Source organism: Globicephala melas, chromosome 2 (assembly GCF_963455315.2).
Source record: "Globicephala melas chromosome 2, mGloMel1.2, whole genome shotgun sequence".
In the NCBI taxonomy this organism is placed as follows: Eukaryota; Metazoa; Chordata; class Mammalia; order Artiodactyla; family Delphinidae; genus Globicephala; species Globicephala melas.
This window is the reverse complement of record NC_083315.2, coordinates 98,626,773-98,650,861: the sequence shown is the minus strand read 5'-3', so window position 1 is coordinate 98,650,861 and position 24,089 is coordinate 98,626,773. Positions and strand designations below refer to the sequence as shown.

At 40.5% G+C, this 24,089-nt stretch overlaps 1 protein-coding gene across 2 annotated transcripts in view; it reads right to left on the bottom strand.

Annotated features, from left to right (window-relative positions):
• Window positions 1-9,984: 9,984 nt before the first annotated feature.
• The window catches only part of AQR (aquarius intron-binding spliceosomal factor), a 121,120-nt gene continuing 107,015 nt past the window's right edge, over window positions 9,985-24,089 (bottom strand). The window contains exon 36 of one of the 2 annotated variants that reach the window (XM_060294504.1): window positions 9,985-10,102. The gene's annotated coding sequence lies outside the window, so the exon portion shown is untranslated. Of the gene's footprint in view, window positions 10,103-16,880; window positions 18,830-24,089 lie in introns of those variants that run through there. The other variant, XM_060294503.2, reaches the window with a different exon arrangement.

Here is a 24,089-nt window from a genome sequence, read left to right as displayed (position 1 = left end):
TGCAATCTTCTTAGATTCTCAACCCTGGCTGCGAAATAGAATCACTTGGGGAGATTTAAAAAATTATCAAAATCCAGGTCCCGACCTAGACCAATTAAATCAGAATTTCTGGGCATTAGTAGTTTCATAAGTTCCCCAGGTGATTCCAATGTGCATCCTCGGTCGAGAAGTGTTCTGTTAGTTGACCAGCAGGAAACACCACCTGTTAAGCAGATTGGTAAAGGAAGGTAAGAGTCCAACTCCATCTGAGAGCATGCTCTCACTCTTGTTCTGACCTCCAACCAAGGCCTTTTTTCAATTCTCCAAATGCATCAAAACTTCACAAAGGCCCTCTGCCTAGAATGATCTTACTCCCTCTCCTTTTTCATCCATCCCATTCTGGTTCATTCCCAAGGTTCAGCTCAATGACTTCTCAAGGAAGCCTTGGCTAACTTAGACCATAATACCCTATGCTTCTCCTCAGCATATATTGTAAGTAAATAAAGTACTGTGTAATTAATTGTGTTTTACCTTTATGCCTTCCTAGAGCAGGAGTTCTCAAAGTGTGGGCTGTGGACCAATAGCATCAGCCTATCAACTTGTAAGGAATATGCAAATCTTCCAGCCCCACTCCAGACCTACTTAGTCAGAAACTCTGGGGGTGGGGCCGGGTTTTAAGCAGCCCGCAGGGTGATTCTGATGCAAGCTGAAGTTTGAGAGAGCCAATGGGCTAGAGTCTTAACTCCTTGAGGGGCAAGGGTCACACCTGCTTTTTTTGTTTTTTTCTACTGCTATATCCTCAGTGTCCTGTGTCAGGTATGCACTTGATAAATACCTGTTGCACGAGTGTAAGGCTCAAGAATCTGAGGTGGAGGTCTCTATGCCTGGCAGTAGGGAGCATATTCATTTAGGTTAAAGATAAACTCTCTGCCACATAAATCCATGCGCGTCGTGGGAACTTATTCATCCTCAGCTGACGCTGTTGGCAAGGGCCAGCTCACTCAGGGCCTTACGTGGCCTTGTTAAGGGTGTTGGTCTTTATCTTAAGAGAAATTAGAAGATATCAAAGGATTTAAACTGTGAGATGACAGGATTTAGAGGAAGGAAGAGGGTACTATAGCTTCCAAGAAGGACGTTGGTTACAAGAGAAAGGGCAGCCGTGGTGACAAGTGGAAAGAAAGGACTCTGGGTGAGTGTGAGAGGAGGGTAGCTGCCCCTCCGATGGGCTGGTGGCAGAAGACCTCAGGGAGAAAGCAGGGGAGGTGGAGAGATGAGACATTTGAATAAAAGGGCTGAGGGGACTGGGGATCTGGCGGATGCTCTGGAGGCACAGGAAGACTCTGGAAAGGAGGCAAGGAGAGAGGGTGCGTGCTGGGCGGAGCAGCACGAATAACCCAATCTCAACAGTCTCCTGCAGGCAGCTCGGCCCTGGGCCTGATGGAGACCCATGGCTTGTGATGTTGCCTGGCAGCCGCAGTTTCACATAGAGTTGTTTGCGGCCCATTTAATTTCTAATGAGGAATCTCGAGTAGCTCAGCATCAAGCGGGACCTCATGTTCTTGTTCTATGAATAGTGCCTGGGTTCTGGCTGAGAACCTTATTGTCCAGATCTAGCATCGTTTTTTATCCTCATAAGTTGCTGGATAAGGTTGATTTTTTTCTTCTTCTCAGTCCTCCCTTCATTCACCTACATACTACGTACCTGGTAGTGCTCTAGGAACTAGGGTTTAAATCTTCCTCTGGAATCCTATTCTCATGGCTGGGTTCCCTCTTCCTACAGCCAGATTTCCTCGATGACAGCTATCAGGCAAGTGACACCCACTGTCACCTCCAGGAGAGGAGTCCCAGGATGTTAACCCACTCCATGGTTCAAAGTCACCAAGAAAGACACAATTCATGCAGGAACTGGATGGAACAACGTTTCCCTCAAACAGAGAAGAGAAAAAGCAAGATCAGCTTCAGTGTTTGCATATTGGTTCCCCCATGGCCAGTGGGTCTCGCCCTGCAGCTGATGCAGGGTGATGGTCTGCACACACCCTTCTCCTGCTGCAAGAGAAGGACCCGATTCCCTCCTCACCAGTAATGGCTACAGTAGAGGAGTTAACCAGGTGCCATATGACACACAGGCTTACACAGAACAAAAGGAGGACATTTGAGTCTAAAACAGGAAAAGATATTTCCGCACAAGGCAATAGGCCCAGCACAGGCTGGGAGGGCTTTTTATTTTCTTAAGGAAGGTTTCCAGGGCCAAGGCCCATTCTTATGTGGCTGTGCAGGAGTTGAAAGACTGCATTTCTCAACAACTATCTCACAGAATCTTGGGATTCTTAGAGTTGAAGGAGGTCTTTGGGGTCATTACATATGTTCCCCCATCGTGCTACTTTGTCCATTGTCTACTATGTAGAACTTGGCTGTCAGACGTCAGGATGCTCCATTACCTGTCCCAACTCACATGCCATGTCCCAGTGAACCCAGCCAGTTACCAGCCATTCCTGGGTCTGATTCAAACAGCTGCTAAGCCAAAACTCTGACATTTGAGGGAATGAGTATGTAAACAGCCAACAGTAAAGTAAGACGGTATATAGGACAATAGACCCACAAGATCTGCAGCAACCAATCCAGGAAGCCAAACCTCAACCTCTGTAGCAATCAGCCCAGAAGGATCAGGACTTGGGCAAAGACTGCCAGCTTCCCTACCTTTAATCCCTGCTTCCAGTGCAGGACCAACCGGAGAAAGTCAAATATGCTCCCCAGACCAATCACGTAAGCTGCCCTGCTTCTAGTTAGCCTGCATCCAGCTTCCACAGGTGAACAGCCTCCAATCGGCACATACCTGAGGCCTCCTCCTTTCTGTACTATGAAGCTTTTCTACTTCCTACCTGCCTTTGAGTCTCTGCTGAACACCACTGAAAGTGGCTGAGTCCCTTACTATAGACAGCTCTGAAAAATAGAGCCACTGTTCTCATTTGGAAGTTCTTTATATATTTCCACACATTAGTGGACAACAAATTAAATAAACTTGGAATTATCTCCTAGCTATCATGGACTTGGTGAAATAAAACTCATAACTAGAAGATGCTGAAAGTAATCTGAGGGGAATAGAACTGCATTTTTATATTTTTCAGTTTCATTGAGTTAAAATTGACATAAAATACTGAATTAGTTTAAGGTGTACAACATAATGATTTGATATAGGTATATATTGTGAAATAATACATATTTAGTTAACATCCATCACCTCACAGTTACAGATTTTTTTCTTGTGATGAGAACTTTTAAGATCTATTCTCTTAGCAATTTTAAAATATACAATACAGTATTGTTAACTATAGTTGTATATAACAAGATAAACACTGTATATTTGAAAGTAATGTACATGCTGTACGTTATATCCACAGAGCTTATTTATCATATAACTGGAAATTTGTATCTTTTGACCACCTTCACCCATTTCTCCAACCCTCTACCCCTTACCTCTGGCAACCACTCATCTGCTTTCTGTTTCTATGAGTTAATTTTCTCTTGGTTTTCATATATAAATATCATACAGTATTTGTCTTTCTTTGTCTGACTTACTTCACTTAGCATAATGCCCTCAGGGTCCACCCATGTTGTTGCAAATGGCAGGATTTCCTTATTTTTTATGGCTGAATAGTACTCCCTTGTGTATGTGTGTGTGTGTATATATATATATATATATATACATACACCACATCTTCTTGGTCCATTCGTCCATTGTTGGACACAGGTTATTTCCATGTCTTCGTTATTGTAAATAATGCTGCCATGAACATGGGGGTGCAGATATTTCTTCAAGAAAGCGATTTGTTTCCTTCATATACCCAGAAGTGGAACTGATGGATCATATAGTAGTTCTATTTTTAATTTTTTTTTTTTTTTTTTTGCGGTACACGGGCCTCTCAATGGTGTGGACTCTCCCGTTGCAGGGCACAGGCTCTGGACGCGCAGGCTCAGCGGCCATGGCTCACGGGCCCAGCTGCTCCGCGGCATGTGGGATCTTCCCGGACCAGGGAACGAACCCGTGTCCCCTGCATCGGCAGGCGGACTCTCAACCACTGCGCCACCAGGGAAGCCCCTATTTTTAATTTTTTGAGGAAACTCCATACTGTTTTCCATAGTAGCTACACAAATTTACATTCCCACCAATGGTACACAAGGGTTCCCTTTCTTCCATGTCTTTGCCAAAACTTGTTATCTCTTGTCTTTTTTTTTTTTTTTTTTTTTTTTGTGGTACGCGGGCCTGTCACTGTTGTGGCCTCTCCCACTGCGGAGCACAGGCTCCGGACGCGCAGGCTCAGCGGCCATGGCTCACGGGCCTAGCCGCTCCACGGCATGTGGGATCTTCCCGGACCCGGGCCCGAACCCGTGTCCCCTGCATCGGCAGGCGGACTCTCAACCACTGCGCCACCAGGGAAGCCCTATCTCTTGTCTTTTTGATGACTGCCATCCTAACAGGTATGAGATGATATCTCATTGTGGTTTTGATTCACATTTCCTTGATGATTAGTGATGTTGAATACCTTTTCAAGTACCCGTTAGCCATTTTTATGTCTTCTTTGGAAAATGTCTATTCAATTCCTCTGCCCATTTTAAAATCAGATTATTATTATTATTATTTTTTGCTATTGCATTGTATAGAACTGCATTTTTAAAACGTATTTAAATCATATGGAAATCCATGGTCATGGATAGTCATACAGCAGAGAACACTTGTCTAGGGATAAAAGAAAAGAAAAAGACACATGCTATTTTTGCAGGATATGCTACAGACCATCGAGCCAGAATAAAGATAAGGGTAATATTTTCGTGACATAGATTATAAAACTGGCAAAAAGAGAAAATTCTAGTAAAAGATGTGACTATGAAATGTCTACTAAAAATCTAATTTTTTCCAAAATAGAGAATCAGATGCACTTCTGACTTGCTTTGTTAATATTTCAGGAATAAAACAAACCACAAAACCAAAAAGATTGGGGCTTCCCTGGTGGCGCAGTGGTTGACAGTCCGCCTGCCGATGCAGGGGACATGGGTTCGTGCCCCGGTCCGGGAAGATCCCACATGCCGCCGGAGCGGCTGGGCCCGTGAGCCATGGCCGCTGAGCCTGCGCGTCCGGAGCCTGTGCTCCGCAGTGGGAGAGGCCACAACAGTGAGAGGCCCGCGTACCGCAAAAAAACCCCCCAAAAGATTATGTGGAAGTGGAGGAGGAATCAAAGCTAACAATCTCATTAGAAAGTTCTGAAAATATGGGAGGAATGGAATGAATTGCATTGAATGAACTGGAGAATGCACAGCTCTGTAAGCAACAGACTAGGAAAGATGGCTGGATCTTGGCAGAGTTTTTCTAGAGTCTTGTAATAGTCAGCTGGATCACTGTTGGAAATTTAACAGCCTGTTTTTTTCTTCTGTTCAGCATTACAGCTAAGAGTCCCCACATTTCCATATAAAGCAGCGAGGTCTGCAGTTACGTTATTTTAGCATATGGTCTTATTTCTGCTATGCTAATACTGGTAGATATTTTGGGCAGTTAGGACTAAACACTGAAATAAGAAAAGCCACCACCTACGCTCTGCTACAGTTATAGTTTCCACTTAGAGTTAGTGTTTTCAAATTGCCCACACTTCATTTTAATCAACTTTTATTACTTTACTGAATCAACTTAATGAAGTTTGTATTAAAAAACAATATTGCTCATGATTTCATCAGCTCAGTAATCAGCTCGGTAACTCAGTAATCCTAACTAGAGTGGAAGAAATGAATCTCAAATAAGGGGCCAAGTCTGAGGTCTTCCAAATGCACTTCTCAGCATGCATGCATTCCAGAATTTTCAGCTATATCTACATTTTAATGTAACAGCCAATACTATGAAGAGAGGATACTGGAAAAAGCATCTCAGATCATAGCTGCATCAAGCAAAGTATTAGCATTGCAGACTGATTGTTTTTCATTGAAAGATTGAAATTATTCTTTTTTGACAGCTAAATATAATTCACTAAATAAATATTTGCAATCATTAAATAAATACTTGTATATCAACTATGTGCAAGACACTGTGCTTGCTACTGTAAAACAGGTTGACTGAAAGGTGGAAGATTTATTCTCCCAGTTTCTTAAGTTTTAAAATGTATTTCCTTGTTTCTACCCATCCATGTTTCTCTTAGAGGCATCCAATCTATATATCTTAAAATGCCATAAAAATGGTTACATATTTGTTCATTTAACCTAACTTCTTTGAAGAAACGTCGATCAAGCCAATTCACCTTTAATTAAATAAATATTTCTCAAATGTGGTATTTTGGGGGGGCTTGAATGATCTGAAAAGCATGTTCGAGGTAATCCCCAGAAAGCACAACCTGATAAACAGAAAATGTTGATTCTGTGAAATTCCCCACTGGGTTAGTAGGTATGAGCATCTGGGTGCTGATGAAATGCATGCTTGGATGCCACCCCTTCCACCAAAAGTCTCGGTTCTCCATGTGTGCACACAGCACTCCCATGACTAGGAGGCTATCGATTGTAAACCCACCATCAATTCAACAATTGATATTTGGGGAAAAAGAAGCCACCCTATAAAATGTATACATGGTTATAAATGTTAGAGAGAAAGGTACATCTTAGAGTCCAAGTAACATGATTTTCTTATAAACATACATATATATATGTCATACATACATAATGTGTATTTTTTCTCATAAGCATACCTATATATATTTTAATATCTCTCCCTCTCTCAAACACACACACACACACACACACACACACACACACACACACACACCATCGTCATCATTATCTACGTGGGAAAACCTCCAACATCACAGTAAATATATTTCAATCTCACATCCTGATGAACACATGCCACCAGTAGACACACTTCTCACATAAGTGAAACGATTTTCACAGTTTGGGTGCCATTCTCCCTTCTTTAGATATTACTGTGCAAATGAGAATTTCAGTGCAACGATATCATGGCTAGTTTAAATTTACGGCAGTCAGGAAATTCCCAAAGCAGATGAAGAACTTCTAAACGTCACATGCGAACACAGCTAAGTATAAATAGCAGTGGTGATCCCAACACTGATTTTCATTGTGTTTAGAGGCATTTAAATCGTATCACATACGGGACTGGATTTTTTTTACGTTGATTTATATAATTTTAATTATTTAGGAACAATCACTTTCTAAAACTCAATAAAGAGGTTAGATGGGACATTTGTGGGGGAAGTTAAACATGGCTCCTAACCACAGGAGAAAAATGTACGGCAAAGGAGAAAAGATAAACAAGAATAGAAGATGACATATAGCCATCTGTCAGCTCCCAAAGGATATGCTGGTTCTCATGACAGTGTTTTCTGTTTTCTTTTTCAATGCTTTACCCAGCAGCATGCTGTTCAGTAAGCAACATTCAGGTATAGGATTGGGACAGATACTACTGATAAGAGGTGACTGCCTTTAGGTATCCCTGATATATAACCTGGCTTGTCCCCTAGCAGATTTTGGACAATGGTTTTAAGGCACATGTTTTAATCCAAGATAAGAAGCTCAAGGCTACTAAAGAGAAGATAGACTTTTTACATATAAGTGTGTGTGAGTGTGTGTGTGTATATATATATATATATATATATAAAATATATATATATACACACACACATAAATATGTATATATAATATATTTCAAATGCAAGGCAAAAGATACTACAAAGTTATTACAGAATGTAAAGACTTCTGGTTCCAGCAGATGGTATAACAGGATAATCTTAAACTAACCCAGGAAAAACAACTAGAAATGTTGGATAGAAAATAGGAGTATTTTTTAATAAGTGTATAGAAGTCTTTGTAAAAAAAAAAAAAAGAAAGAAAATCTCCAGATGCTAGAAAGGAAGAGTGGGGGGATGGGGGGAAGAAATGAAAAAAAAAAGGCAAAAAAAAAAAAAAGAATAAAAGGAAGCGGCAACTGAAAACCTGAGAGGTAAGGATGTGTTCTGATGCAGGGGCTAGTCTAGAAAATGCTATCCACTACAGTAACCTAAGGGCTTGAGTCATTTTTTCCCTTTTAGGTTGACTTAAAGTTCTATAAATTTTCCTGAGAATTACCAATCTGATGCGTACATATTTTAGTGTGTAGCTTGATGAATTTAAAAAATGTTTACACCCGTGTAACCAGTACCCCCAGTCTAGATATAGAACACCTCTATCACCCCAGAAAGTTTTCTTAGGCCCCTTCCAGTCAATCTCTATACCCACAAGCAATTATTGTTCTGATTCCTATCACCATAGATTCCAGTGACCATGTTTTTGAATTTTATATAAGTGGAATCATAACCTATGTATTCTTTTATGTAAGCCTTCTTTCCACAATGGGGTAAGAAGATGTATCTATCTATAAATAACTGTGCCTAAAAGGGTTGCTTACCTCTGACAAAACCTAATGGTAATGCCAAAGGGTATTTTTGGAGAATTTCAACCGACACCCTACTGTACTGTAACGGGAATACAGAGGATTCCAGTACCAATCTCATGCTCTGACTCATGAAGAAGCTGCTGGTAACCCTCAACCAGTGTGGATGGGGAATGAACTCTATTTGGACCCACCTTTACGGTGCAAATTACTTCTGTCATGCAGGCATGGATCTGTGTGCGAATGCTGACGTTTTCTTCAAGGATCATAGTTTCCAGATTTGGTCTTCACTGGATGCACTTATTTGTAGACTGTCTTCAAGCACTGAGTCATTATTATTTTGTTAACCTGAGTAGTCCTGCAGCTCACGTTTCTAACACGGGCATGATGGGTCTTCTATTTCTCAGGAGCCGGGGACAAGGCAAGTTTCGTTCTGTTTTCCTGGGACAAAGACGTGGGAAGGCCTTCATAGCTAGTTTCCTCATAAAAGTCTCTTTCTGTTTGAAGAAGCTTTTGTGCAACACCTTGATGCTTCCTCAAATCAACAATAGCACAGAACTTCTATTTAATTTACTCCCCAGATTGCATGGATTACATACACTGCAGGCAGTCTGGAGCAGGGAGGGGCTGTGAGAGGGACCCTTGATTGGTTTCCTCTCACTCATTCTAAAGGTGGTGGTGATGACAGTGGCCTAGAGATATATTATCTTTCTTTGGCTCTCCAGGTATGGAAATGAATTTTTTTAAATGACTGGGGAGAAGCACAGACACCCAGTTATAAATTCCACCACTTCAAGATTTCATTAGCACACTACATTCAGGTGAGTGAGCATTTGGTGCTTACTAGGTAATGATTGATGCTGACCCTGAGCAACTAGAAAGCTGCAGGATGGCTGGCATCCTTCAGATGCTGCAAACAGATGGCCACAGGATCAGTACACTGTCCCTGTTGAGCTGTTAAATGGCGCTGTGCTAGCTTCCCAGGCTTGAAAAGAAATTCAGTTGGTAACATCCTAGCAGAGCGCGGCGCACATGCCATACAGGTGACTTTAGCTGGTGCGCTTTCTCACAGCTCCTCTCTCAATGCGAATGTCTGTCAGTATGTGCACCACTTTCCTCCCAGTGGTCAAATGTTTGACGTTTTAGTTCGTCTGTGATGGCAAAGGTCCTCTTTGTTCGAAGCTCCAGGCAGGTTTTAACCAGAGCAGCTCAGGGCACGGCCACTGGGATTGGATATGTGCTTTGCGATGTCTTCATCTAAAGGCTGTTGGACAGCTTTTCCACCACAGCGAAGGAAGGAGGGAGGAAACATTTCGGCTGGGCCAAGGTGGGCGTGGGAAGGAAAGGAGGTGAGCACAGGCTCCCTGCCCCGCGCAGGAATGCAGGAGTGGAGGCGAAAACAGGCCGGTGAGCACGGTGACTGGGATGGGCCTGGGGAGGGCAGTGAAGAGTTCAAGACCTCTGGCACTGGAAATCGCAGCAAATGTTGACAAGGAGGAGGGGAAAGGGACCCAGGGGAGAGCCTGGGCCGTGAGCCAGAAGCAGAAGAGAAGGCTTTGTGCGCCCCCCAGCACACGCCACCTTAGTGGGATGGCGCTCCTGTGCGGATGCCTGCGGCCTCCCTCTCGGCCAGGCACTTGCAGCTGAGCAGTGAGTCAGCGCTGGGCCGTTGTTCATCCTTTTTTGAAGCCAAGTCTCTAGTCATTTCTGAAAAAAGAAAAATGATTGAGGAGGAGCTGGTTTTTCACCTTCAGAACGGATGTGAGTGAACCCATTATGTGTCTTACTAATAAAAGCAATCACGTCTTAAGAGCAGCGTGGGGTTGGGGAATGAATGCTCCTTGAATACCTTTTGTCCATCAGTGATGCTGCCGTCCATGGTGCCAAAGGATAGGTAGAGCTTGCCCAGCAGCGACACATGAGGCTCTGTCAGGGCACCACCGCCACTAGAAATACATTTCAGAAAGCCAAGTGGTGCTTTTGCTAATTTGAGAGGCCAGAGTGAGCTGCTCACCCACTACACGTATTTCAGGAACAGATGAAAATGGACTCCGTGCCTGCTTCCTCTCAGCAGGCCCCTCTCCACTCCCCCAGAGCTTCCACCTTGTTTCCTGGTGGCACAGAACTCTACACACCAGCCGCCCCCTCCCCGTTCCCAAAACGTGGGTCTGCCCTTCTGGGTAGCACCTCCACGCACGAACCAGTCACAGTTATAAGGCCCGTACTCAAATATCCTGGTTCAAATCCTGGCTCCACCACTTACTGGCTGTGTCAACCTTGAATGGGTTTCTTAATTACTTTAAGCTTCGATGTCCTCATCTATAAAACAGGAAATCTATTGCCCTGGGGTTGTTGTGAGAATCAAATGTAACCATCTGTGTAAAACACATACCACAGCATCTGATGTATAAATACTCAGTAAACACCATCATCATCACCATCACTGTCATCATCTCAGGTCTTTTCCCCAGATCATGCCTGCTCTGTGTCAGAAGCAGACGACAGCAGCCCCATCGCATGTGTTGTTCCCTGACATTGTTTTGCTAAACCAACGTATGACAGAAGCGGAGGATTTGGACACTGCCAGGAATAAGAAGGAACCTTCTTGTCCAGATCTTTTCAACTATTTAAAAGCATGCTCAGCAGGTTCGGATGTACATATTTATTATACTACTGGTCTGACAGAAGGATGCTGCTACACAGTAAGGATGCCCTAAACATTTTTAGCCAAATAAATGATTCCTGAAAAATTTCTGTCTAGCAAACCAAGTCACATATTCCTTTATATCAGGTGGCTTCAAACCTGCTTGAAACCTGCCCCTCTGGAATCCAATCTAATGTGGGAGAGAAGAAGATTCATAAGCAAGGAACTATAACATCATGTGGTAACACCACCATTCAGGTAGATGATAATCATGGTAATGACAGCTATGATTCACTGCGTTCCCACTACGGGTCTGGCATTATACTAGTCAATCCTGTATCTCCACATACTTAATCCTTATAACAACTCTTCAAGGAAAGTCTTCTTACCTCAATTATGCAGATGAGGAAACTAAAGCGATGTGGGTCAGGGTCACCCAGTGAGCGAGCGGCGGAGCTCCTTTAGGGATTTCTAATTTAGGTCTGCTTGGCAACACCTCCCCCCCCACACCTGTCTTAAACACCTGGGCCATGTCCTGGGTCAGGGCCTTCCACTGCTATTCTCTCTGCCTCACCCTCTTCCAGCATTTGCTCAGTGGGGCCTTCCCTCACCAGCATGAGTGCCTAGGACACAGGAAGACAGTGAATGTCACAGGAGCAGGCCTGAGGAGCCCACAGAATCTGAGTCACACAGATCAGGGATGAGTATTCCCTGAAGAAGGGCAGACGGTCACCCACAGGCCTGGCCCTGGGCAGCATTTGGAAATAGGTGAACTGCTCTCTAACTCCAGGTACCACAGGCCCTCAGGTACCGTACATCTTTTCAAATCTTCTCTCAGGAAACGTGCTAATAAACACTAACAGGTGCAATGCGTTGGCCAACCCAAGTACTTTTCGTCTCACTGTGGGAACAGATCCTAAGCCACAAAACTGAATCTCTAATGGTGGATTTCTATATGTCAGTGACAAATCTGGTGAGGACACACTTCCCTACTTCTCCTACCCCCAGTACCTCATAGGTGGCTTTCTGATCTCCTTATGAGCCTACCAAAGCAATTTTTGAAAGGCATTCGGCAAAAGATAGACAGAAAAGTTCTTTGTGACTAACTCCCCATTACTCAGAAAATTTAAGTGGATCAAACATCCCATCCCCCTTCACCCTCTGAGCATGTGGGTAATCACAATGTTACTGTATAATGTGAAAATTTCCAAATAGAACTAAACTCAGGTCTATAAATATACATGATTAAGGATTCAAATATAGCACTGCTGTATTTTCATGGGGGCTATTTCTGTGTGGTGATTGCCTCGCTGATTTGCAATTTCAGAATACGAATGGCTTTTCTCCATAACTAATGGGGAACTTGGCAGGGTGCTGCACACCCAGGCCCTGTCTGAGAAAAAGTCTGTTGAACAGTGATAAGTGCTCTTCTTCCCAGTTACATAAGCAGAGCTGACAAAAGGCAGCAGTACGACTCCAGATCCTGCTAAGATGAAATAGTGTTTGTTGGGTTTCTCTTCTGGTGCTAGAGGAATACTGACTCTTCTGGTAATTAATAATGAAATGATCATGAGTCTGTATCCCTCTATAATATTTTAAATTAAGCGCACTATGGTACAAGTTAGGAATAAATGGCAATGGAGAGTTCTCTGACACTCGATTCACAAATAACTAAAAAATGCTTAAATACAAATGATGTAAATAAATTCATATCCATGGTGACTGAACCGAAGAGGACCTGCCTGAAGCAAACTCTATGGCTGTTATAAGCAAAACATTATCATCTCCAGCAAACAGAGAGAAAAGTAGATTTCCAACGTGTCCTGAACTCCACATCATAAAGCAACGTTTCCAGTATCGTCACAGACAATGCAACCCCCCTCTGAGCAAGGCCTCTGTGGTTATATTCTGAAAACAGTTTAGAGAATGATGCACTTTGGACTCGAAGCTCAAATCCCAGTTCTCTCACTTATAAATTTTGTTACTTTGGACAAATAAGGCTTAGAGAAGTTTTCTCATCTGTACCGTGGAGATTTCAAAGTAATACCAAAGCCTCAGGGTTATTGAGAAAATTAAATGAGAGAAGGCATTTAAAAGCACAGTATTTAGCATATAGTAAATACTCAGTAAACATCTTTAATATTTTGTCTGAAAGTCTATCTTCAGTGTCTCTCATTGATTCTGAGCCTCCTTTTCCTGGCTCCATGGTTCTTATTTCTGGAGGACCTTAGGACACTCCTTCCTGCCAGCCACTTTCAGGGAAATAGGCCAGGTAAAGAAATAGAACCCAACTCCATGTCAGAACCCCAAACCTTGTGTGAAAGAAACAATTCTAGAGTAGTTGCTCCTTAAGATAGGGGTTTAAATATGGTGGAGAAAGAAAGCTAGGACCCCAAATTTAAACCAACACCAGAGAGAGTTAGTATGAAGCTAATGAAGGTTAAGTTTCAAGACTCCTCTCTTGCATGGCCCCTTCCAAAGCCTTATACCTAATTTTGTGTTCATAATTTTGCATCCTTTTTCTTAAATATGGCTCTTAAATTTGTATACACTTTGGGCCCACCAAAACCTGGAACTGCCCGTGTCTAGTGAATATGCTCTGAGCCCATCTGGTAGCAGGGGTGACCTGAAGCTGTGGATCACAGGGCTAGCCTTCCATGTCTTTCTTTCACCTTCTTCTAATGAGTCCCAGGATTGGTCAAAGGTCAAGGATAAGGCTATACCTGCAGGTGGGGTCTAAACATTCCTTGATGAAAAGAAGAGTCAGTGGTATCAGGAATGAGGCAGAGTCTGATCAACCTGAGGATTAATGGTAATTCTCTAGAGACTTAGAGTTCAGTAAGGGAAATGAGACAGTACAAAATAGGTACAGAAAGGCATTAAATCAGTGTTTTTCAAATGTGGTCCAGTCCAGCGGTGATGGAATGGCCTGACCAATCCTCACCAAGAACAACTGAAAAAGCTGGATAGAAATTGAGAAAAAAATCTGTCTGAAGGCACTAGAAACCTGCCGAGATAGCCAGGACTTGAGGGGAGGCGACTTATTGAGGTGATCCTGAGTTTTTGCACACTGCTTTACCCCTAGGGGCATGCAATGGACTGAATGGGTATACTCGCAAAATTCTTACGTTGAAATCCTAACTCACAATGTGATGATATTTGGAGGTGTGGCCTTTAGGAAATAATTAAATTATGAGGGTGGATCCTTCGTGGATGGGATTAGTGTCCTTATAAAGGGGACCCCAGAGAACATTCTTGCCCTCTTTCCAACGTGTGTGGTCACAGAGAAAAGGTGGTCCTTTATGAACCAGGGAGTTGGCTCTCACCTGACCTAAATCTGCCAGCACCTTGATCTTAGGCTTCCTAAAGAACTGTGAGAAATAAATGTTTGCTGCTTAAGACACCCAGTTTATGGTATTTTTGTTATAGCAACCCACATGGAATAAGACAGGGCATTTGGCAATTCTCGGTGCAGGGCAAATGGCTGAGAAGTTAGCAGTAATTTGACGGGGCTGGGAAGATAAAAATTGAAGTTTGAAGCTGCCACGGCAATTAGAACATGTAGAATCAAGATCCTAGAGAAGAGGGGTGCAAAAATGTGATCCCAACATCAGCATAAGTTTTCTTCAAGTTATTTACTGATTAAGTTGTGCAGGCAAGAGGCTTAGAGCCAAACAGAAAGTGGCTGAAAAAGCAAAGCAGAATATTTAGCAATTTCATAATGCTATGGAGACAAAAACTGAATTTGGAACCTACCCAAAAGGACTGATCCCCCCCAAATATCTCAGGCCCTCAGCTGGGATGTCTAGATGGTTACACCCTAGGAATAAGTGCGAGCCAGAACTCGACTGACCTTCCCAAAGACAGCACACCAGCCTGGGAGAGGTGTGGCCCCAACTGGATTGAGGTGTGGTCCCAAATGGATTGAGGTGATTTGCCTCCAGGCTGCCTGTGACAGGAGAGGGTAAATCCTCTCTGGAGGGAGAAAACATCATCCAGAGCCTGTGCAATGTTTCACATACAATGTCAGACATTCATTAAAGTACTGCCAGGCATAGCAAGAAACAGGATTGAGAGAAAAACAGGCAAAAGAAACATAGACAGGTAATCCAGATACTGGAGTTATCAGACACACCGAAACCACTGTGATTAATATGTTCAAGAAAATAGATTACAAGATGGAGAAATGGAATTTGTTAAAAGAGAATAAAATGAAAATTATGGAGGTGGAAAATGCAAAAACTAATAGTAGCACTCAATAGGTAGCTTTAACAGCAAATAGAGCAGAGCAGAAGATAAGATTAGTGGAGTGGAAGGTAGATGAGTAGAAAACAACCAGACCGCACACCCTGGCACATGCAAGGCAAACTGCTAAAAATCAACAACAAAGCTAGAAATTGTAAAAAACAGCTAGAGAAAAGAGATATCATTTTGAAAGAAGCAACAAAAGACTGACACCTGACTTTTCCAAAGAGAGATGGAAGTAGAAGAAAATAAAATGACATTTTTTATGTGCTCAAAGAAAATAATTGACAGTTTAGATACATGGGAAAATATCCTTCAAAAACAAAGGTGAGGGATTCCCTGGTGGCGCAGTGGTTGAGAGTCCACCTGCCGATGCAGGGGACACGGGTTCATGCCCTGGTCCAGGAGGATCCCACATGCCGCGGCGCAGCTGGGCCCGTGAGCCATGGACGCTGGGCCTACGCGTCCGGAGCCTGTGCTCCGCAGCGGGAGAGGCCACAAAAGTGAGAGGGCCACGTACCGCAAAAAAAACAAAAAACAAAGGTGAAATAGATAAACAAAAACTGAGAGAAATTTGTCAGTAGCACACTTACACTAAAGGAAATATTAAACAGATTTAACTCTTCATAAGGAAAGAAAATTTTCCAGATGAAAAATAAAGATATATGAAGGAAAGAAGAGCAATGGAAAGGGTAAATGTATGGGTTAATCAAAATAAATATTAACTTGCAAAACAATAATAATGTTTTTATTGGAGTGTAGAAAAATTTCTACAAAAATTTATGTAGAAATAAAATGTATAAGAATAATAACACAAAGTAGGAGGGGTTGAATAAAATCAGTATTACAAAGTCTTAGTATCATGTGAGAGGTGGAACAGGTATTAATTCTTAGTAGACTGTAATAAGTCAAGAATGCCTGCTGTACTTTTGAAGATAACAGGTAAAAGAATGTATTATTGGGAATTCCCTGGGGGTCCAGTGGTTAGGACTTGGTGATTTCACTGCCAAGGACCCGGGTTCAATCCCTGGTTGGGGAACTAAAATCCCACAAGCTGAGCAGTGTGGCCCCCCCCCCCAAAAAAAGGTGTTATTTACAAACTAAAAGAATGGGAAAAATAAAATAATAACGAATACTTTATATATCCAAAGAAAGGCAAGAAAGATGAGAAAAGTGAACATAAAACACAGGAGAGTAAAATGGTTAAAATAAACCCAAATATAATTTATATAATTTTATAATTATATAAAATAAAAATATAATTTTATATAATTATAAAATAAAAATTTTTAAATTATATAAAATTAAAATGATCTACTCTAAAGACAAAGGTTATATTAATTATACATGTTGCTTACAAAAGAAAAAAATTAAATATAAGGACACAGAAAGACTGAGTAAGGATGGAAAAAGATACAGCATGAAAAATCTAACCCAAGGAAAACTGGTGTAGTTAAAACTAATATAAGGGAAGGTAGACTTTAAGGCAAGGAGCATTACTAGAGTTAAAGAGGGACATTTTTTACACGATAAAGAAGTCTGCTGATCAGGAAGGTATAATGATTCTAAATATGTATACTTTTAATAAAATAGTCTCAAAATACATTATACAAAAATTGACAGAATTACAAGGAGAAATAAATAAGCTCACAGAGTATCCCAACACGCTCTTGGTGGGTGTGTCAAGAATACAAGGCTGCTCTTCACTCAGGTCATTTCCCAAGAGGGCTGAGTTTGCAGTAAGAAACCTTGAGGGGTGAGGACAACAAACAGGTTTGCTTGCTGCTTACTGTAAAAGTGGGGGACTCCCCAGTGTTCCTCTCCTATAACACAACCCATGACTATGCAGGGACGCGTTAGGGCCCTCCAGGTCACCTCTGTGGGACTCGGGAAGCAAGAGGAACTGATGCAAACAAACATGCTGATGCCCATGCTGCTTGCTGTTCTGTGAGTGATGCAGTCTTTTGCTTCTCACCCAGAAGTCTTGTGTCTTCAACGTATTACTTATAAATAGGTAAAATCAAATCCTAAACCTAAGGATATGTTCCTTACAACAGGAAAACCCTAAATATAAGGACCTAGAAAGTTTAAGTAGGAGAATGGAAAAAATATGCCATGCAAAAAGCAACCAAATGAAAGCTGGTATAGCTGTATTAATGTTAGACAAGGTAGTGATTCAAGGCCAGAAGCACATCTAGACTTAAAGAGACACATTTCTAAATAACTGAAAAAATCCATCCATCAAGAAGGTATAATAATTCTATGTTTGTATGCTTTTAATAACATGGTCTCAAAATACACCAAGCAAAACTTGATAGAACTAAAAGAAGAAATAAGCCTATAACACACTCAGATTTTTTTAAAAACACACCTCTCTCAGTAACTGATAGAACAAGCAGACAAAAAGTGAGAATATAAGGGATTTGAACAAAATAATTAACAATTTATAACACTAATTTATATGTGTGTGTATATACATATGATGGTACCTAACTTCTACAGAATACACAATCTTTTCAAGTGCATGTGAAACATGTACCATAAAAGTCCTGACAAATTTCAAGGGATTTTCATCATACAGAGTACGTTCTCTGACCATGGTGGAACAAAGCTAGAAGTTAATAACAAAAAGATAAGAAAGATGCCCAAATGCTTGGAAATTAAGAAACCCACTTCTTAAAAGGCATTCTTGTTTTTTTTAAAAAAAATTGAGGTGAAATTCACATAACATAAAGTTAACCATTTTAAAGAGAACAATTAAGTGGTATTTAGTGCATTCACAAGTTTGTGTAACCACCACCTCTATTAAGTTCCAAAACATTTTCAAAGAAAATGAAAAAATGTGTTTAAAAAAGTCCCAATGGAAATTAGGAAACATCTTGAACTGGATGTTAATGAAAACATGATATGGGATGTGCGCGATATAGCTAAAGCTGTGCTGAAAAGTTATTATACATTACTTTTGCCCATATAAATTTTAAAATTCAGCTTAAATGGACAAATTCCTATAAAAACACAACTTACCAAAACCAACACAACAAGAAACAGAATAGTCTTATACCATTTAATAAATTAAATCTGAAATTTAAAACATCACAAAGAAATCTCCAGGCTTAGATGACTTCACTGGTAAATTGTTCCAAATGCTAAAAAAAGAAATAACACCACTTTTACAAAATCTCTTCCACTAAAAGAAGAAAGAGAGAATACTTACAACTCAATTTATGAGGTCAGCATAATCTTGATACCCAATCTGATAAAAGTAATATCATCATCATCTTAATAATTATAGACCAATCTCTATAATTCTCACAGATGCAAGAATCCTAATAAAAATATTAGTAACTTAATACAGCAATTATTTTAAAATTATTAGGAATGTGAGGTCACTTTAATATTTTAAAAACCAATCAATGTGAGAACCTCTGCTTCTGCTCATGAAGTAGTAACTCATCATCCCACTAAAATCAACTAGAAAACTGGACAAAATATACGAAGCAACTATTTTCAGACGTTGAACAACAGGCAGCAAAGGTCTTTGATCCCTGAAAGAAAGGAAACACAACAAAACAAGGTGAGCCCTGTGATTGCCCTGGCTTTTTGCTGAGAGGTAATTTCCAAACGGCAGCACAGGGAAGGAGAACCTAAGTAGAAGCCCAGCAGTCTCACTGACTTTAGGAACTAAAACGTGAGGAGGCTGAGCTGGGTGGAATTTGGGGGCAGAGTCTATGAAAGGAGAGAGTTATGCATAGGAAGAACTCCAGAAGTCTGAAGAGGGGTCCCCTCAAGTCTTTGGCTGAATACTAATCTATACATGCACATGCACAGTGTGAAACTCCATGAAGTCAATTGAATAACAACTGCCTGGGAGCTATAAGCTAAACATTTCCCAGAGCTCACCTTGATGAAAATCAAGGTTTAAATTTCTACCAGCTCGAGTAGAGACACCTCATTGAACACCTGGGGCAGTGACCACAGAAAGGTCACAATTTAGTGAAAGAGCTAAACTAGTCCTAGAGTAAAGTACTCTATACCTGTGTAACAAAGCTTAAAAACAAACATCAAAAAGGTCAACTAATACCCACAAGTCACTGCCTGCTAATAAAGACTGCTTCAACAGTCTTTAAAGGAAGACAACAAAATCCAAACATTCAACAACATAGCACTTGTAATTTCCAGTATTCAACTAAAAATTTATTCGGCATGTAAAGAGTAGCAATTTTGGCCCATGACGAGAAGAAAAAAAAAATCAATAGAAAAATAAACCAAGGGACTTCCCTGGTGGTTAGAATTTGCCTGCCAGTGCAAGGGACACAGGTTCGAGCCCTGGTCTGGGAAGATCCCACATGCCGCAGAGCAACTAACCACGTGCGCCACAACTACTGAGCCTGCTCTCTAGAGCCCGCGAGCCACAACTGCTGAGCCTGTGTGCCACATCTACTGAAGCCTGCGCGCCTAGAGCCCGTGCTCCACAACGAGAAGCGACCGCAATGAGAAGCCCACGCACCACAATGAAGAGCAGCCCCCGCTTGCCACAATTAGAGAAAGCCCGCACACAGTAACGAAGACCCAACACAGCCAAAACTAAATTAAAAAAGAAAAAAAAAGGTTGAAAAATAAACCAATGCAATTCACCACATTAACAGAATAGAGGAGAAAAAGCATATAATCATATTGAGGATACACTGAAAAAGTATTGTATAGAGATTTCAACATCCATTCATGTTAAAAACAATGACAACAACAACACTTGGCAAATTAGGCATAGACGGAAACTCTTAAAATCTGATACAGGGTATCACAAAGACCTATAGCAATAGGTGAAATATTAAAAGCTTTGTCCCTAAGATTCGGGGGAAACAAAGATACTCATTTTGATTGCCTCCATTCAACACTGTACTGGAGGTCTTCAATAAGCCAATAAGCAGAAAAGGGAAGTAAAAGGCACAGAGATTAAAAAGGAAATAAGAAGTATAATGATCAAAGAAGAAGAAATAAAACTACCATTATTCACAGATGACATAATTATGTATGTAGATAACCCAAAATAATCTACTGTCATACTATAGTAAGTGAATTCCACAAGATCGCTACATACCAGGGCAACATACAAGAAAGATACTGTATCTCTATATACCAGTAACAAATAATGACAAAACATAATAAAATATAGTTTTAAAAGTACCATTTATAGTAGTATAAAAAATCAAATATGAATAAATTTAACAAAAGACGGCCAAAACCTTTATCTAGAAAACTACAAAACATTATTGAGATTGAAGAATGCTTAAGTAAATGGAAAGAAACACCATATTCCTAAATGATGAAGACATCAGTTTTCCTCCAAATTGACCTATAGAATCAATACAATCCCAATAAAAATCCAAGCAAGTTTTTTTTCGCTTTTTTTTAGAATTGACAGGAAGATTCTAAAGTGTATACACAGATTAAGAGTGGCCAATATCTTGAAGAATATAGCTAAGGGAGAATACACAACCAGATGTCAAGGTTTAATGTAAAGCTACAGTAATTAAAACAGTTAAATGTTGGCACAAGAAAACTTTACCAATGGAACAATTCCAGAAACAGACCCACACATATACAATTACTTGATTTATGACAAAGATTACAGTATAGTGTTGAGAGAAAGAATGATCTAATAAATAGTGCTCAGTTAATCTTGATTCCTACCTCATGTTATTACAATCTATGTGAGAAGGCAGACAAAAAAAAGTACATTTTGTACGATTCCATTTTTATGTAGCTCAAAAGCAGGCCAAACTACCCATGCCCAATATTCATAGTACCATGTCAATTTAAGAGAACCACTTGACCAATTTAATTTCTCAAGTGTCAATGACAGTTGACATTCATGAGTCTTTTCACCAAAGCTACGACTGTATTTCTGCAGAGGAAACACATTCTCTACTTGCTCAGATGAGCCCATTCATTTAATGAGCCCAACTAGACCAAGAGTTGCAATGGCGACCTCTAAAAAACCGCAACTGATTTCTGTAATTGCATAAGAGCGTCTTGCTTTGAGTTGTTTTAGAAACAGACGTTTGCTCCTGGGAACTTTAGCTCACACAGATGTTCTTTTCAGCTCCCAAACGTGCTAACGTTGGGTTTGCGGCAGGTAGAGTTAAACTGGAAGGCTGAACCAGGCATTCCTCATTTTATTGCACTTCACTTTATTGTTTTGTAGATACTATGTTTTTAACAAATTGAAGGTTTGAAGCAACCTTGTGTCAAGTAAGTCTATCAGCAACACTTCCCCATGGGCATTTACTCACTTTGTGTCTCTGTGTCACATTTTGGTAATTCTTACAATATTTCAAACTTTTTCATTATTGTTATATTTATTATGGTGATCTGTGATCCTGCATGTTATTACTGCAAGAAGATTATGACTTGCTGAAGGCTCAGATGATGGTTAGCATTTTTCTTTTTGCAATAACGTATTTTTAAATTAAGGTATGTATGCCTTTTTAGATATAATACTATTTAGCATACTTAATAGACTACAATATAGTATAAAAATAACTTTTATATGCACTGGGAAACTGAAAAATTAGTGTGACTCTCTTTATTGTGATATTCAATTTATTGCAGCGGTCTGGAATGAACCCACAATAGCTCTGAGGTTTGCCTATAATGGCAATTTAAAGTACAGGTCTTGGTAAATTCTAACTTTTCCCTTATCATATATTACATTCGTTTAAAACTGTTGTTATTTAAACTGTTCTGACTTTGCCCAAAACTAAAACAGCGTTAGGATAATTCACATTTTGGCACTTAAATACTACTTACTATAGCCCCTCCCCATTATATGTTTCTCATACCTTTTTCAATCCAAAACAAGTATTAATTTGGCTTTCACCTGTAAGTATAAGCACTGTAACATTAAAGCATATTTTTTCATAGACCTCTTATTTCCTATCCTGATTTTGGCAACCTGGTCTCCTCTCTGGTATTCTAAACCTGAGAGGAATTGTTTAGTAGGCTTGCCTTACTCATCTGTGAAATATTAAGTGTTGCTCCTTCTACTTGGATTTGTTTCAAGCAAATAAGTTTAAAGAACAGCAAGGTAAGGAATTTGCCTGAATGTCAGATGGTGGTTCTGGTCCCAGTTCAACGAACCATAGTGTCCTAGGCAAACCACCCCATGCCTCAGTGTTCTCACCTATGAACTATGGCATTGTTGCCTGACATACAGTAGGTACTCAGTCCATGAATGCACAAGAATTAGATAGTTTCAAAGACACCTTCCAACTTTTTACTATTTTTTTTTTTTTTTTTTGCAGTACGCGGGCCTCTCACTGTTGTGACCTCTCCCATTGCAGAGCACAGGCTCTGGACTCGCAAGCTCAGCAGCCATGGCTCACAGGCCCAGCCGCTCCGCGGCATGTGGGATCCTCCCGGACTGGGGCACGAACCAGTGTCCCGTGCATCGGCAGGGGGACTCCCAACCACTGCGCCACCAGGGAATCCCCAACTTTTTACTATTTTTAATTCAATTCACTTCTGTGAAAAGTAGTCAACCAGCAAAATAAAATGCAAATTAACTAGCTCTATTCTTGTTCCACTACTATTCTTGGGGAAGTCTGGGATTAGAAGAAATCAGCACTGGAAAGTGCTACTAGAAGAAAATGGGTAATGAAAATACCATAATACAGTAACCACATTTATTGTAAATAACTGAACTAAAAACCAGAAGAAAACTCCCCTCAAAATGAACCAATGAATGAGAGTAGAAAAAGGTATTTTATACGACCACTTCCTATCAAGAACTCTTGACTTTTTTAAAAAGGTCAATAAAATCAGTTTCTCAAAAGAGCCATTTATATTAAACAAGGTATCTTCCAAGGAGAAGCAGTTACCATTGAGGTTCTTGCACTTAGATTTACTGCAAGAAGAGTGTTGGGTCAATGTACGACGTAAGTCAAAGATAGAGAGAGGATGGTGGGGACCATTATCTCTGGAGATCAACCAAGAGACAATTCAACATGTCCTATGCAAGGTAACTTTTGGGGTCCTTTATCTTACATTTTTCTTTAAGGAAATTTTCTTCATATTTGCCTAAATTTTCTTCTATTATCTCTTGTCCACCCCTATTTACCACGCTAAATCTTTTCCCCTTTTGAAACAGACTTTTAAAGAAAACAAACATTTAGAGAACTGAGAAAACAAGACACACTGGAAATACGGACTGTCCTTTTACTGCACAGTAAGAAATGAGAAAAGGTTAGTGTGAAATCCTGGACTCTAAAATTAAAATGTAAACAGAGAATGCTCAGTGACCTTTTCTTAGAAGGCTCACACGAACGAATGTCATGGTACATTGATCAAACTTCTATTCATTTGTATTTTCAGGATGTTGCTATTAATACCATGTGACACTCAAAAGTTAATTACACTATAATACGATATTTTGTCCAAATCACTTCACCTCTACGTTCTTCTTCAGCTGTGCTACTTTAGCCTCTGGTTACTTAATGGAAAAACGATGTATTAAAGTCTTATTTTTGTAGGGGAGGGAAGACTTTACCTTCTTAGGTCTGTACCTGGGGCCTGTGAATTAAACTGTCAAAAGACAAATTAATAGGAGAAACAGCATGCAAATTTAATTGATGTTTTTAACTTTACTTCCAGGGGGGCTACACAGAAAAGTAAAAACTCCCCCCAAAAGCTGTTAGGCTTTGAAGCTTATATATCATTTTAACAAAGGACAATAAATTATGGAGAAGTAAATAGGCAAAAAAATAAGGGGGGGAGTTTGGGCTTTTAGGGGTGGTAGATTGTGGG